The following is a 16,365-nucleotide window of genomic DNA, read 5'->3' on the forward strand; positions in this document are numbered from 1 at the left end:
ACTCCTTTGTTCATCAGCAGCGGGCCTGGTGTTCAGCAAGCAAAACAAATTCTTTTTCTCTACATTAAATGCATGAAAAATTTGTGTCCTCATTTATTTTGTTTGACCAGCAACCTGTTCCATCTCGGTCTACGGCTTCTACGCTGTGTGTTCCCATGTGACTTGTTTGTCTAGAAATCTATTAATGAGATATGGGCATTTGGGTTGCCACCATGACAACCAGGCAGTATAGCTTGTTTGCTGTTTCCTAGAGACAGAGTCTCAGAAAGGAACATCGTCCCTGCAGTTACTTATTGAGTCCTGGAACCTGGTAACCATGGAAATGTAGATCAAGATGATGTGAATAAATTGTTTACCAGGTACACGCAGGCTGATAAGCAGCTGGCTCAAAGAGACGGTGGAACATGGCATGACCAGTGCATCACTTTGCAGTCGTCTTTTTATTAAAAAGATCTTATTTAGTATGCTCTCTGTTATAGGATTCCAGAATCCGTATTATCATCATAACTTTTCATCCATCCCTGAGAGGGGTTTAACGTCTTGCTTTTATTAGGTAGATTTTGTGCAGTGCATGGTGTGACCTTTCGTGGAAATATTAATGACAATGTTTGCATACTGTTGGACGCGTTTTCTCCTCAGCAGGGTTAGCCGCAACATTTACTGCCCACTGTCACCATGCACACAGACCTGGGGATTTAAGTTGGCACAAGAAACACCTGTTATATGGAAACCTGTGGCTGATCCATGTTGATGTATGGCAGAAGCCGACACAATATTGTAATCATCCTTCAATTAGAAGTAAACCAAGAAAAAGGAAGCAGGAAAAAAAGTTGTTAATCTCAGACTGTATCGATACAATTGAAGGGACAGTACATAAGGAAAACCAGGTGAACAAGAGGGTTGCCTGTGTCTAGCAGAGGAAAGTGAGATCGTTTTGTCTAGGGTGATGAGCTTTTTAGGGTTTTCGTCATGGTATCTTGAAGCAAGAGTAGAAGTAAGAGCAGACTGAATGACAGAGAACATTGCAAGGGTAAGAAACCAGGAAACAAATGTCTAGAAGAGCGGTAGAAACGATGCCTAGACTTCTGACGTTAAAGCTGGTTGAAGCTACTAGTGAGAAGTACAGCTGGAGAATTGGGGTGAATGTATATTTTCAGTAACACATTTTCACAGGTAGGTTTGTTTATTTAATAGATTTATTTTTGACCTCCATTTATTCACTTGCCCACAAATCCTAGGGCATTAAGAATATACTCTTCTGAATTTGTAACTAGAATGTCTTGGATATTTCAAGAAAAAAAAATGTATCACGTATAGTTTTCACTACTTGTCCTCCTCGGTTCTCCGACATCCTAGTTTCTAGGACGTTCTATCTCCCTTCTCCCATGTCTCACTGCCAGGTTTTCAATCAACATGGATTTCACTGTAGCTCTTTGAATTTCCTATTTAATCCATATTAAATAGGAGAAATAACATTTGTTTTCTTGATATATATATATATACACACACATACATATTTATGTATTTTTGGGGTAGAACTTAGTAGAGTGGCTGTGGTGGAGATTTGGTTTAAATTCAAGAAGCAGAAAAACTAAGATAAGATTTTTTAAAATTACTTGATGTATACAGGATCAAGGGAATTTTTTTAGAACTTAAATTCCCCAAAAGTGAAAAACTGTGCCAAGAAATGTGACCCTACAGAAATCTAGGGGACAAAGTCTGTTGTGAGCTTTTCTTTCCTTTGCAATAATTTTGACCAGCATTTAGGTCACTTGGGCAATAAAACTCAGAACACCAGTTTACACTTTTACCAAAAATAATTGCAGTGTAGAACCTCCCACAGATGCCATATGTCTCGGGCCATTTGGAAGAGTCAGGATCTGCCACATGCCAGACTCTCAGGAGGACACATCCTTGGCGTCCAGATGTCCTAGGTCTGGGTCTGGTGGGGACAGGGGCACCTTGCACCCAATGCGGGCGACGGGAGGAAGAAAGGGGCTGCTGGACGCAGATGTGGGAGCATGAGTGAGTTCTCAGTAGTGTCCGACTCTTTATGACCCCGTGGACTGGAGCCCGCCAGGCTCCTCTGCCCATGGGATCCTCCAGGTGAGAATACTGGAGTGACTGCCATTTCCTCCTCCAGGGGATCTCTTCCACCCAGGGATCGAACCAGCGTCTCCAGCATTGACAGGTGGATTCTTTACCACTGAGCCTCCTGGGAAAACCTGGGAGAGGACCGTTCAAAGGCGGGAAGCAGAAAATAAAGGAGTCTTGAAGTATGTGACTCAGGAGGCAGATAAGAGGGCAGTGTGCACCAAAGTCACCCGGCAGGAGGCTGCAGGGTTTGGGCTCAAACTGGAGGCCTGACCTCAACCCGTGGTTTCTGCCTGAGCCTCCAAGGCGAGCGGGGCGAGGTCTCCGCGGAGGAGGCACATCCCAAGAGCAGGGGCCTCCGGAGACGCGCAGCCGGGAGGGCCCACTCGCCCCGCCCCGTAACCCCGCCTCCTCAGGGCTTCCCCCCGTAACCCCGCCTCCTCGTAGCCCCGCCCACACGCTTCTCGGGGCCGAGAGGCGGGAGCGCGCGCGCCCGCAGGCCGCGTCTCGGGCAGCCCCGCCCCAGGTGCGTCGGGCGCGGGGCGGAGCGCGACTTCCGGCGCCGCGCCCGCCCCGCCCCGCCTCTCGCGGGCCTGCGGCGTCGGGGGCGCGCGCGGCCGCACTCTCGGATCCAGTTAGAAGCTGAGGTGCTCGCGGACCCCGCGGCCCGTCCGTGAGGTGAGGCGGGCGCTGGGGGCTGCGGCGTGGGAGGCCCCGCCCTGGAGCTGTCTCCCCTCGGGGAGGCGTGAGGGCTCAAGGAGGGTCCGGGCGAGCCGGGGGTCCGGGGCGCGGAACGGCCGAGCGGGCGCTGGGGGGCAGGATGGGCCCCGAGGCTCGAGGGTGCGTCCTGTGGGGGTGCTGCCCGCTCCCCTCCAGGGCTCGGGGCGTCCGGCCGCGGGACGGCCCCCGGGCTCGGCTGGACGGTCCCCATCCTCCGGCGTCGTTAGGAGGGGACGTGTGGAGAAGGACGGTCCTCTGACCCGGCCCCGAACGGGGTCCCCTGGGGGCTTGGTTGCCCCCAACCCCTCGCCTCAGGAGGACTGCGGAGGGATGCGCAGAGCCCGGGCGCAGTCAGGGGAGAAACACCCGATTCTCATTCCGAAAACGCCAGGACGGGCTCCAGGCGTGAAAGTACTTAAAATGCGAACGCTCAGGAGGCTGGAGGCTCTCCGAGCTGCAGCAAGGTTGCTCCTGGCTCCCAAGGCGTGGATGAGTGAAGTCGTTCAGTCGTGAACGACTCTTTGCGACCCCGTGGACTGTAGCCCACCAGGCTCCTCCGTCCATGGGATTCTCCAGGCAGGAATACTGGAGTGGGTTGCCATTTCCTTCTCCAGGGGATCTTCCCGACCCAGGGTTCGAACCCAGGTCTCCCGCATTGCAGGCAGACGCTTTAACCTCTGGCTCTTCTGATATCCTGGCCAAAGAGTTTTATATGTACATATGATATATAACTTTTTAACAGTTACCTGGTATTCTGTTGCATGAATGTGTCATAATGTATTCATAAGGCGTTTCTAAATAAATAAGTCTGGAAGAATCTACTTTCCAGGGAGGACGTCCTGGTTCTGCAGGAGCAGAAGGGGAGTCAGAGAGTGTATGTTGGACTCCCGGCCATAGGCGAGGTTCAGTATTATCTTACTCAGTCTCGCCGGCATCCTTCTGAGGTCGGAGGGGTTTTATTCCACGGGGCAGATGTGGAAAACGGTCCCCGCAAAAGATTAAGTCACTTATTTAGGTCCCAACTAGCAAGAATGGCTGAGATTCCAACCCAGGGATGCCAGACTCTAAGTTCTCATGGAATTTAGCAAAAATTCTTTTGCTTCCAACCAGAGAGCAATATTACATGTTTTTAGGGAAGACTCCATACAAAAGGACATTATTTAGGCAGTTAGGGCTTTTGGGGTGTTTGGGTTAAACGCTAACTTGTAAGGCATTATTGTTGTTGTTCAGTTGCTAAGTCGTGTTCCGACTCTTGGCAACCCCATGGACTGCAGCAAGTCAGGCCTCTTTGTCCTTCACCGTCTCCTGGATTTGCTGAAACTCATTTCCATCGAGTCAATGATGCTGTCCAACCATCTCATTCTCTGTCGACCCCTTCTCCTGCCCTCAAACTTTCCCAGCGTCAGGGTCTTTTCCAGTGAGTCTATTCTTTGCATCAGGTGGCCAAAGTATTGGGACTTCAACTTCAGCATCAGTCCTTGGAATGGATATTTAAGGTTCACTTCCTTTAGGAAATCAATTAATCCTCGAATATGTGCTGTTTAAGTGTATTTTCCTTCAGACAGGATTTAGTATAGGGAAATCTCACATTCAAGGCAAGAACAAATTTATTAATACAGATCTAGTTGAGTGTCTTTTATATTCCATATACTAAACTCTGTGCCAGAAATACCAAAATAAATACAATTTGTAACCTCTGCCCTTGAGTTTGAGAGGGATGATTGTATAAAAGAATTTCATAGCATTCTAATAAATTGGAATCTTTGCTAGTGTGTGAATTAACCAGATTAGGGTAGTTTTAAGCACAAGTTTTTAGGAACCTGTTATGTATACGAAAGGGCTTCCCTGGTGGCTCAGATGGTAAAGAATCTGCCTGCAGTGTGGGAGACCCAGGTTCAGTCCCTGAGTCAGGAAGATCCCCTGGCGAAGGAAATGGCAACTGACTCCAGTATGCTTGCCTGGAGAATTCCATGGACCATCCATGGGGTTGCAGAGTCAGACACAACTGAGCAGCTAACACTCTGTATAAGAAAAGGTACTGTGTGACTTATCATGTGGGTACCTTGGCATTATTTTCCCATTCAGTGAGAAATACTGTCAAAAAATTTAGGTTAAATCATATTGATGGTTATTATTTTCTTTTATCATTACACTACTTTCAGTAAATTTTAAAATGCTAGAGAAGAAGAGAACATTTATAATTTATCCCCCGTTAAGGGGCTTGATTTCAGTAGTGCTTTTATTTTATTAATTGAGGAGCCAGTGGTATGTGTAGCGGGGCAGGAATTTCTTTCAAGTCATCTGCCAAAGATGTTCTTAACCTCTTCTTCCAAAATTTAAATCTTAAATTAAAGGTACCATTAACACCAGATTCCATTTGGGCTTTATTGCTCAGAGACCTAGTGGAAACAGAGTCTCTAGTTTAGGCAGAAATGGTAACTTGCTGAAATGGGTTACATTGCCTCTGGCATGGCTGTAGGTGGGTGGATAGAAGGGGTCGTGGGGCATTTAGGAAATTTCTCCCAATGGCTTCAGTTGCTCAATAAAGTAGCAGTCAAAGTCATAATCTGAGGGTGGTGCCGTGGGTGGAAGTTTGAGGTTTGGAGATTAGAGTGAAAGGGCTAGTGAAATATGGGCTAAGTCGCTTCAGTCGTGTCCGACTCTGTGCAACCCCGTAGATGGCAGCCCACCAGGCTCCCCCATCCCTGGGATTCTCCAGGCAAGAACACTGGAGTGGGTTGCCATTTCCTTCTCCAGTGCATGAAAGTGAAAGTGAAGTCGCTCAGTCGTATCCGACTCCTAGCGACCCCATGGACTGCAGCCTACCAGGCTCCTCCGTCCATGGGATTTTCCAGGGAAGAGTACTGGAGTGGGGTGCTGTTGCCTTCTCTGAGTGAAATATGGGATATTCCGGTAATTAAACAGTTCTCAGATATGAAAAGTGAAGTCAAGGAAGTAGCGATGAGCAAAATAAAAGTATTTAATCTAACTTTGCACACAAGGTACTTGACCATCCGTGTCCCGGGTTCACTTTGCCTGGCTTCTGCCTTCTTGGCAGGTCCCCCTGTTCTTTACACGGGGCTTCCTGGGTGGCTCAGACAGTAAAGAATCCACCTGCAATGCAGGAGACCTGGATTTGATCCCTGGCTAGGGAAGATCCCCAGGAGAAGGGATAGGCTAACCACTCCAGTATTCTTGGGCTTCTCTGGTGGCTCAGATGGTGAAGAATCCACATGCAATGCAGGAGACCTGGGTTTGGTCTCTGGGTGGGGAATAGCCCCTGGAGAAGGGAGTGGCTACCCACTCCAGGATTCTTGCCTGGAGAATTCCATGGACACAAGAGCCTGGCGGGCTGAGCCACTAACACTTCCACTGTTCTTTACACAGGTCAAGCCACTTGCAGAGTCTAGTTTTTTTCATTCTTTTTTCTCTGCCTGGAATTTGCATTCCACTCTTCCCCATGCGCTTTCCCCAGTTGCACTTAACACATTATATTAAATCTTGTCTGCAAAGTCAGTAACAGTGTCTAATACTTCCTTTTTTTTTAATGTTTGCTGAGTAAACCCCTCAGTAAATGTTTAATGAGTATGCCACTTTTCTTCCTCCTTTAATCTGTAAACAGCGGTCAGCAGACTTTTCCTGTAAAGAGGCAGCTAATAAATACTGTAGATCTTGTGGACTGCACTGTCTCTCTCTTCACTACCTGACTTTGCCATTGTCACACAAAAGCGGGGGTAAGCTGTGTAGAAACAAGTGAGCGTGGCTCCATTCCAGGAACCCTTTATTTATAGACTCGAGATTGGAATTTCATATAATTTTAACATGTCACAAAATATTACTGTTCTTTGATTCCCTCCCACCTCAACCCCATACATTTAAACAAGTGAAAAACAGGCTTAGCTCCCAGGCTGTACACACGCAGGCTTTGGGCTGCATTTCACCCCCTCATCCTCCACTGTACTTTGCAGACCTTTGATTTGTAAAGACAGTGAATCTCGATAGAGGGATTTGCAGTGAGATCATACTGGTTTTAGTATTATCATTAGTGGTAGAGAAGCAAAGATAAAGAAGGCAGTCTTCTTTGTCAAGGATTTCATGGTCAAGTTCAAGATTAAGATGTAGACAGATAACGATGACACAATATGGTAACTGCAGTAACAGTTTATTGATTGGAACGAAGGAGTCATAACTAGTTCTGCTTGGTTAGATCAGAAGTTACATCTAATGGTCCTCTGCTGGGGACTTGGGAACATTTTCAGCTAAGATCCTTTCCAAGAATCTTTGCAAACTTGCTGAGAAGGTGACTGACCACATCTTTTGCCAGGATGGCTATGAACTTCAAGATGACTCAATTCCTCTGTTTTGTAGGATGTAATTTCATTTGTTGTTCTCAGAAATAAAATTAATACATTCCAAATGATTTTTTCCTAACAGTTATTTCCAAAGGTCGTGCACATATTTTTTATTGCTTTGAAAAAGGTGAAATATATTTCATAGTGCATCTAATGTAGTAATCAATGTTTGTTTAATACATTAATGAATTTCTGATATTGAATTTTGGGCCTTGTAACATTTAGTCTTTAAGTCAATTATTAATGCATTAGAAAAGGAAGATGGCTTTAGTGGGCTTTCAGTATCCTTGCCACTTATTAGATTTACTCTGAGTCATTTCTCTCTGGGAAAAATATATGGCCATTAGCATCACTGATGCCATCTTGTACCGTTACAGTCGATCCTGTGCTATCCCCTCCCTGACCCAGGACTGAACTGTGCAGAGGGTCACTTCTCTGTTGTTAAGGGCTTTGCAGTTACTAGAAACTGTTTAGTAATCATTAGGATCAGGTGCCCTGTGTGCTCCATTAGTCCGTGAGTCTCGTTGCTCATTCGTGAATCTTGACTTAGAAATGCACGTTCCATTATCCAAGCACCTACCTCCATTCCCTTCGCCAGGAGATCTTCCCCACCTGGACCAAACCTGAGTCTCCTGCATCTCAGGCAGGGCCACCAAGGAAGCCCCACCTACCACCACTCTAGGGTAACTGTAAAGTTGTCCCTGTCGCCCCAGGAGTGCAGATTGCAAATGCTTCCAGGTTGCCACCCCCTCTCCTGACCCCAGGCCCACCATGTGAGAAAGTTACCCTGTAACAAACTGATCCACTGATGACACAGAGCTTCCTGCCTCGTTTCTTGGTTTCAAGATAGCTTTCTCGGTTCTGTGAGCACTTTTTGTCCCCTCCATCCTTCAACAGGAAGTTGAATGTTATTACACCTTCAGGGATAGTGGGTGTTTAAAACTTACCTAATTATCATTTTATGCTCTATAACATATCAATACATTCCCCAGACATACTGTGGAGCAATGGAAAGTAACTTCAGAGGTTTATAAAAATAATTTTGTGCTCTTATTTCCTTGTCTTTGTCATAGTTCTTTAGCCAGTTCTTTTTTAGTTGAGAATTTGCCTTTGTTAAAGAGTTTTCAAGGTACTGTATTGGAAAGACTTGGGAACTGGATCAAGTATTATGAGTTTTCCAAAAAAGTACGATTTGTTAAAAACATGCCACGAAAAGACTTATTGTCCTTTAATTGTCAACTTATGCTTCTAAGGATCATTTTCTAGTTTATGTTGCAAAAGAGAAGGTCTTAGGTGTGTTGTCTACTCAAAAAGCCGCTTTCTGTGGTTGTCTGTCCTCTCTTTAGGATGCCTGGGGCTTGTGTGAACTGTGTTCCTAGTGGGGGAACTTCTGGATGTTGGCTCTCTGCTTCTTTTCCACTTGCAGCCAGTGATAAATGGGGGGCAGGCCAGGCATCCGTCAGTCCCTTTCTCTTTTGTCCTTTTGAAGGCCACCACGTAGACTGTGGGCTTCCAAGGTGGCTCAGTGGTAAAGAATCCTCCTGTCAATTCAGGAGACTCAGGTTCCTGGAAAGGGGCATGGCAACCCACTCCAGTATTCTTGCCTGGAGAATCCCATGGACAGAGGAGCCTGGCGGGTACAATCCATGGGGTTGCAAATGAGTTGGACACGGCTGAGTATACACACGTAGGCTATAATGTTTTGAATAATCAAGGTGCATCATAGTGTAGAAAGAGGAGGAACTTAGAACTTGATGCTAAACACAGGTTTTCTTTGGGACCAAGAACAGGTGCAGCACAAGTTTTAAAGCTTTTAAAGACATCCCCTTGCTGGCCACGCCTCATCTCTAGCTTTTCAGCCCCCTTTCCAGCTGTGCCCTCCTGTCAGAAGAACCACTTTCATGTCCTCTCTGCGGGGAGGATCCCCAGCTTTCAGGAAACCTCCCTGCCCCACCAACCTGTAGGGCTTGGTTTCAGCTCAGACAGGTCTCTTTATCTTTGGCCCAGATCTTCAATGTAGACGGCACTGCCTTCCCACACTCCACCCCCACCCCGAACCCTCTTTCCCAACCTGCTAAACAGTGGGGACAAGGGGGCACCCTGGGGACTTGGGATTATCCTGCCAGTCTGGCGTAGGCTCCCCTCTTCTGTTGCTTTTCCTTCTGTCCTCTTGACAGAAGGGAACCCCCAGAGACATTGTGGTCCTCACACTTGAAGAAGCTGCACGGCATCTCCCCACACCTGTGATGTGCGGGTGGCTCTCACGGCCCTTGGTGCTTCCCGTCCCGATGCAGAGCCACCCTCCCGGGTTGACCACCCCCACCCCCTGGCCCTTTTCATGGTGCACCTGATTAGACCAGCGTGGCTGTGCGCGTGGGCGCAGGGGCGGGCAGATAAGATCAGAGTTGTGTCAGCTTACAAAAACCTGACTCCAGCTTTGAAGTTCCCAGTTAGATGCACGTGAAAAGTTAATCGACATTAAGAATGTTTCTTTTGAGTTTTCAAACAGCCCAGCCAGGCACTTCATATCTCAAAAAAAACAAGCAGTTAGTTGATTTTCCTTCTTTAAGATGTTTTGTTTTCCACCACAAAATTACCAGAGCTAATCAATGAATATAGTAAAGTTGCAGAATATAAAATTAACACACAGAAATCCCTTGCATTCCTATATACTAACAATGAGAAAACAGAGAAGGAAACAATTCCATTCACCATTGCAATGAAAAGAGTAAAATACTTAGGAATATATCTACCTAAAGAAACAAAAGACCTATATATAGAAGACTATAAAACACTTGGTGAAAGAAATCAAAGAGGACACATAGATGGAGAAATATACCGTGTTCATGGCTCAGAAGAATCAATATAGTGAAAATGAGCATACTACCCAAAGCAATCTATAGATTCAGTGCAATTCATTTCCCTATCAAGCTGCCAATGGTATTTTTCAGAGAACTAGAACAAATAATTTCACAATTTTAATGGAAATACAAAAAACCTCAAATAGCCAAAGCAGTCTTGAGAAAGAAGAATGGAACTGGAGGAATCAACCTGCCTGACTTCATGCTGTACTACAAAGCCACAGTTATCAAGACAGTATGATACTGGCACAAAGACAAATACAAATATAGATCAATGGAACAAAATAGAAAGTCCAGAGATAAATCCACCCACCTATGGACACCTTATCTTTGACAAAGGAGGCAAGAATATACAATGGAGAAAAGACAATCTCTTTAACAAGTGGTGCTGGGAAAACTGGTCAACCACTTGTAAAAGAATGAGACTAGAACACTTATGTACACCATATACAAAAATAGAACACCATATACAAAAATAAACTCGAGACGGATTAAAGATCTAAACATAAGACCAGAAACTATAAAACTCCTAGAGGAGAACATAGGCAAAACACTCTCCAACATAAACCGCAGCAGGGTCCTCTATGACCCACCTCCTAGAATATTGGAAATAAAAGCAAAAATAAACAAATGGGACCTAATTAAAAGCTTCTGCACAACAAAGGAAACTATAAGCAAGGTGAAAAGACAGCCTTCAGAATGGGAGAAAATAATAGCAAACGAAGCAACAAAGAATTAATCTCAAAAATATACAAGTAACTCCTGCAGCTCAATTCCAGAAAAATAAATGACGCAATCAAAAAGTGGGCCAGAGAACTAAACAGACATTTCTCCAAAAAAGACATACAGATGGCTAACAAACACATGAAAAGATGCTCAACATCACTCATTATCAGAGAAACGCAAATCAAAACCACAATGAAGTACCATTTCACGCCAGTCAGAATGGCTGCTATCCAAAAGTCTACAAGCAATAAATGCTGGAGTGGATGTGGAGAAAAGGGAACCCTCTTACACTGTTGGTGGGAATGCAAACTAGTACAGTCACTATGGAGAACAGTGTGGAGAGTCCTTAAAAAACTGAAAATAGAACTGCCATATGACCCAGCAATCCCACTGCTGGGCATACACACTGAGGAAACCAGAATTGAAAGAGACACATGTACCCCAATGTTCATCGCAGCACTGTTTATAATAGCCAGGACATGGAAGCAACCTAGATGTCCATCAGCAGATGAATGGATAAGAAAGCTGTGGTACATATACACAATGAAATATTACTCAGCCATTAAAAAGAATACATTTGAATCAGTTCTAATGAGGTGGATGAAACTGGAACCTATTATACAGAGTGAAGTAAGCCAGAAAGAAAAACACCAATACAGTATACTAACGCATATATATAGAATTTAGAAAGAAGGTAACACGTGCTGGGATTCATGGGGTCGCAAAGAGTCGGACACGACTGAGCAACTGAACTGAACTGAATGATAACCCTGTATGCGAGACAGCAAAAGAGACACAGATGTATAGAACAGTCTTTTGGACTCTGTGGGAGAGGGCGAAGGTGGGATGATTTGGGAGAATGGCATTGAAACATGTAAAATATCACATGTGAAACGAATCGCCAGCCCAGGTTTGAGGCATGATACAGGGTGCTCAGGGCTGGTGCACTGGGATGACCCAGAGGGATGGAATAGGGAGGGAGGTGGGAGGGGGGTTTGGGATGGGGAACACATGTACACTCATGGCGGATTCAAGTCAATGTATGGCAAAACCAATATTGTAAAGTAAAATAAATACATTTTTTAAAAAATAGAAAAAAGATGTTTTCATTCTCAGAGTAGTGTGTCTTTTTTCAGGCTGCTACAAAGAAAGTAATGTCCGCTGGTTTGTAAACAACCAAAAAAAAAAAAAAAGGATGTTTCACTTTAATAACTTGAGTAGATAGAAGGTCAAAGTTATTGACATTTACATTTTTCACATGATTAGAGTTTTAGAATATTAGAATCATGAGATTTTTCTTGTTGTTGTTCAGTCACTAAGTCATGTCTGACTCTCTGCAACCGTGTGGACGGTAGCCCACCAGGCTCCTCTGTCCTTGGGATTTCCCAGACAGGGTACTGGAGTGGGTTGCTATTTCCTTCTCCAGGGGATCTTCCCGACCTAGGGATCGAACCTGGGGCTCCTGCACTGCAGGCAGATGCTTCACCACTGAGCCTCCTGGGAAGCCCTGCTCCCTGAGAGACTTGAGCACAAAGTGATGGAGGGCACTCTGGCTGAGGAAGAGCGATGGGGAGGTAATCCATCTGGGATGGAGCTCGGGGCAGGAGGAGGACGGGGGAAAGCACCTTCTGCTGAAGAAGGGACTGTGTGTGTGTGCAGCAGGACTGTGTGTGTGTCAGTGTGTGCGTGCAGCAGGACTGTGTGCGTGCACATCTGTGTGTGTGTCAGTGTGTGTGTATGTGCAGCAGGACTGTGTGTGTGTCAGTGTGTGCGTGCACATCTGTGTGTGTGTCAGTGTGTATGTGCAGCAGGACTGTGCGTGCACATCTGTGTGTGTGTCAGTGTGTGTGTGTGTGTGTACAGCAGGACTGTGTGTGTCAGTGTGTGTGTGTGTGTATGCAGCAGGACTGTGTGTATGTGTCTGTGTGTGTGCATCTGTGTGTGTGTGTGTGTGTGCAGCAGGACTGTGTGGGTCTGTGTGGGTCTGTGTGTGTGCATGTATGTGTGTACAGGACTGTGTGTGTGTGTGTGCATCTGTGTGTGTGCAGCAGGACTGTGTGTCTGTGTGTGTCTATGTGCGTCTGTGTGTGTGCAGCAGGACTGTGTGTGGGTCTGTGTGTATGTGTGTGCAGGACTGTGTGTGTGCGCGTGTTTGTGCGTGTGTCAGTGTGTGTGTGTCTGTGTGCGTGTGTGTGTATGTGGCTGCAGTTGTGGCATGCAGGATCTTGTTCCCCAACCAGGGAGCAAACCCCAGTCCCCTGCGCTGGGAGCACACAGTCTTAACCACCTTACCACCAGGGAAGTCCTGGGACTTTGCTTTGGAAGAAAGGGGCAAATAGGCTGAACAGACACCAGCGTGACTTCTTTGCTTAGTTGTCTTGTGTCATCTTCTGCAGAGATGCTTCCCTGTTAATCTTACTTTTTAAGCCACTTGAAAACCTTTGCAACAGCAGTCCTCAGCTTTCTGCCGCCCTGCACGCTCACGCCCGTGGGTGCCCTGCCCTTCGTGGGTGGGGAGGTGGGCAGGCGTGGAGCGTCTCCCTGGGTTACTGCCGCGCTTCGCTTGGACAGTCTTGGTTACCCTTGGGAGCGTCCTAACCATGGAGTCAGGAGCATGTTATCCTGTTACGCTGGTTGAGTCCATTGATAGCAGAGACAGAAACTGTCTGGTCTGGCTGCCTTCAGGGTAAATGAAATACTTTGGGTGGGTATCAGGGCATTTCACATACTCCAAGGAAGAAGAATCAAGTTTTGGGCACAGTAGATACCAAACCTTTGGGGAAAACTTAGTACCAAGAACGTATGAACTCTCTTAGGTGTTTCTATTACTCTGTTCCACGATCCCCAAGCCCTGCTCTCTTAGTTAAAACTTCCATGCTGCCAGAAGAAGATTTAATTGGCACAGCTCAGTGGCAGTAGGGGTGACGGTGATGGTTTAAGAAGCCCTGACTGCGGTGGGCAGGTGCAGAGGTTTCTGGACTTCAGGCAAGGCCATCAACTCTAATTGAGTTCAGGGAGCACTTCTCAAAGGAGGAAAACTACTGGGAGTCCCATCAGCTGCCTTACGAGGGGCCCATTCTCTAAAAACAAAGAACAAAGCATGCAGCGTTCAATTCGAATGAATAATTCAGTGGCACCCACTACGCTAAATCAGTGTGCTTTGCGGAGGACTTGAGGCTGTTCTTGCTGCTCTGCTGGTTAGTGTTTCTATGTTTGTTTTGTAGGAAGTCATCCTTGAACAAGTATGACCCATCTGCCTGTCTCCCTCCCAGTCCCCTCCTTCCATTCTTCCTTTCTTTCATCAGCCTCGAGAAGATTACCAGTTCTTTACAGAATCTGATATAACATCCATGAGGCTGTTAGAAGAATTTATTTTTAGTGTATCTTCCTTTCCTGACTGCTTTAATTTTGCTTTTTTTAATTTACTCATTTCTTATTTTTACAGTATGTCTAATTGTGTAATTTGTTTTTTTTTCCCCACTGTCTAAAGAACACATATTGATGGGAAAATAGAAAAAAAGCACAGAGAAAAGTTGTCTGTAATCCAGTCGTTAAATTAAAAAAATAACCCTTTTGTCTGTCTTCTGTACCTGTAAAGAGGATGTTTATTTGATCCCAACTTTAGTTATGTATATTGACTTTTGGGGGTTAAGATGAGCTGCCTCTAAAAAGTCGCCTGCTTTTTATCTAGGAGGAGATGGCCAGCCAGCCTGGAATAGATGGTGCTTGTTGTGGACGGGAGTCATCCCAGTGGCTCCCATCAGATGCGTTTATATAAAGCAAGGCAGCGAATTCTGCCCCGGAAGGAGGCTTAGCAGAACTGTCTGGGCGTCTCCTCCGAGCTGCCCGCTCAATGCCTTTTAGTTTGCAGGCATTCTGGGTTATAGGGGCAAGCAGATGGGGATAAGGCCCCTGGAGGGAACCAGTGGGGGGCTGGCCACTCTGATTGCTGCTTTCACATAGCCTCTCTGAAGAGCAGAGATAGTTCCAACAGAGGTCCACTCGCAGAAGGGCCCCTAGAGGATCAGCTTACCCTGGGAGTGGGATACTGGGCCTGTGATGCGGTGGTTTAGGTCATACAGCTCAAAAAAAAAAAAAAAGGTGAGGTTTTTTCTGTCGCTCCAAAGTAAAACCCCTGACTCACTAAGCGCTTTCTCCCCTTCTGCTCCAGCAACCAACTGTCCACATTCCATTTCTATGGATGTGTGTGTTCTGGAAATGTCATGTAGATGGGCTCACGCTTGACCTCTCATGTCTGGCTTGTTAAGCGCTCACTGCAGCGTTCCGGAGGCTCACCCACGTCGTAGCGTGTGTGAGTGCTTCACTCCTCTTTGCGCTGAACAGTGAGTCGTGTGTGCGCACCGCCTCCACTTGTCCCCCGCTCTGTTGATAGACATTCAGGCTGTTTCCGTGTCTTGGCAGTTCTGACCCTGCGTGCACACGCATTTGTCTGTGCTCCTGTTTCCAGTTCTTTTGGGTGAATACCTACAAGTGGAGGAGTGGAGTCACACAGGAATTCTGGTTTCCCCTCGGGGACCAGCGGCAGTGTTTGTCTCAGCAGCGCCACCTCTCTGCGCCCCGCCAGCTCTGTACGAGGACCGCCCCCGCCCCCACCCCCGTTAGCCCCGGAGTTTCTTACGAGAAATTTGCTCTCATTCGGAGCATCACTGCCCTGTAGCAAAGCACGTGGTTAATCTCCGGCTGCTCTCAGGATTTCTCTGTCTTTCACTTTTAGCAGTTGGGTTATGATGTGTCTAAGTGTGGACTTCTTCAATTTATCCTGTATGGGCTTCGTCAAGCTTCTTGAAACTCAGGCTTTTCATCTCTGGCCAGATCGTGGAAGTTTTTAGCCATTAATTCTTTAAGTATTTGTCCAGCATTAACACACTTCTCCCTCTCTGGCCATTTGAATGTTAGACTCTTCCTATCTCAGTTCTCTGAGAAACGATACTGTTAATTGTTTAAAAACAACACACACAGCTTGTTCTCTCTCTTTTTGAGACTGAATAGCTTCTCTTGTTATGTCAGGTTTACTGACTGTTTTCCTCTTGTCTCCATTGTGCTGTTGAGCCCTTTCTGTGGATTTGCCTTGTTACTGTGTTTTCCTGTTCTGAAATTACTACTTGGTGCTGCTTTTAAAGTGTTGTTTCTTTGCTGACACTTGGGTTGTTTTCGAGAGGGAAATGAGTGTTTTCTTTCATTGTCTTCTTACCATTGTTTGCTGGAGTACCTCTTAAACAGCTGCTTTAGGGTTTTTGTCAGATAATTTGAAAATCTGGGTCACCTTGGTATTGGCATCTATGGGTTTTCTTCTCCTAACAGAGTTGGTGTTTTCCACACGCCTCATGAGTGGAACGATGCTGGGTGGTGTGAGACCTCGAGTTTTGTTTTCATCCTGCAGAGAACATTGGTGTCTTCTGCGAACATGCCATCCACCTGGTTAGGTTCGGGTCTTAAGTTTCTGCCCACAGTCTGTGAGCTTCGGGTCTAATTTCAGTTTAGTTTTCAGAAGCCTCTGCAGTGCAGCTGGGATCTGCCCGCGTGTGCCACCCAGCTACCCGTCTGCATCTGGGCAGTGGTCTGCTTCCCTAAGCTCGTCTGCCCATTTTCCC

At 46.3% G+C, this 16,365-nt stretch overlaps 1 protein-coding gene across 3 annotated transcripts in view; it reads left to right on the plus strand.

Annotated features, from left to right (window-relative positions):
• The first annotated feature begins 2,632 nt into the window (after positions 1-2,632).
• ABCA5 (ATP binding cassette subfamily A member 5) overlaps positions 2,633-16,365 on the plus strand; it is a 63,085-nt gene continuing 49,352 nt past the window's right edge. For 2 of the 3 annotated variants that reach the window (XM_070774178.1, XM_070774180.1), the window contains exon 1: positions 2,633-2,772. The gene's annotated coding sequence lies outside the window, so the exon portion shown is untranslated. Of the gene's footprint in view, positions 2,773-12,179; positions 12,328-16,365 lie in introns of all 3 variants that reach the window. The other variant, XM_070774179.1, reaches the window with a different exon arrangement.

The sequence above is a fragment of the Bos indicus genome, chromosome 19 (assembly GCF_029378745.1).
Source record: "Bos indicus isolate NIAB-ARS_2022 breed Sahiwal x Tharparkar chromosome 19, NIAB-ARS_B.indTharparkar_mat_pri_1.0, whole genome shotgun sequence".
In the NCBI taxonomy this organism is placed as follows: domain Eukaryota; kingdom Metazoa; phylum Chordata; class Mammalia; order Artiodactyla; family Bovidae; genus Bos; species Bos indicus.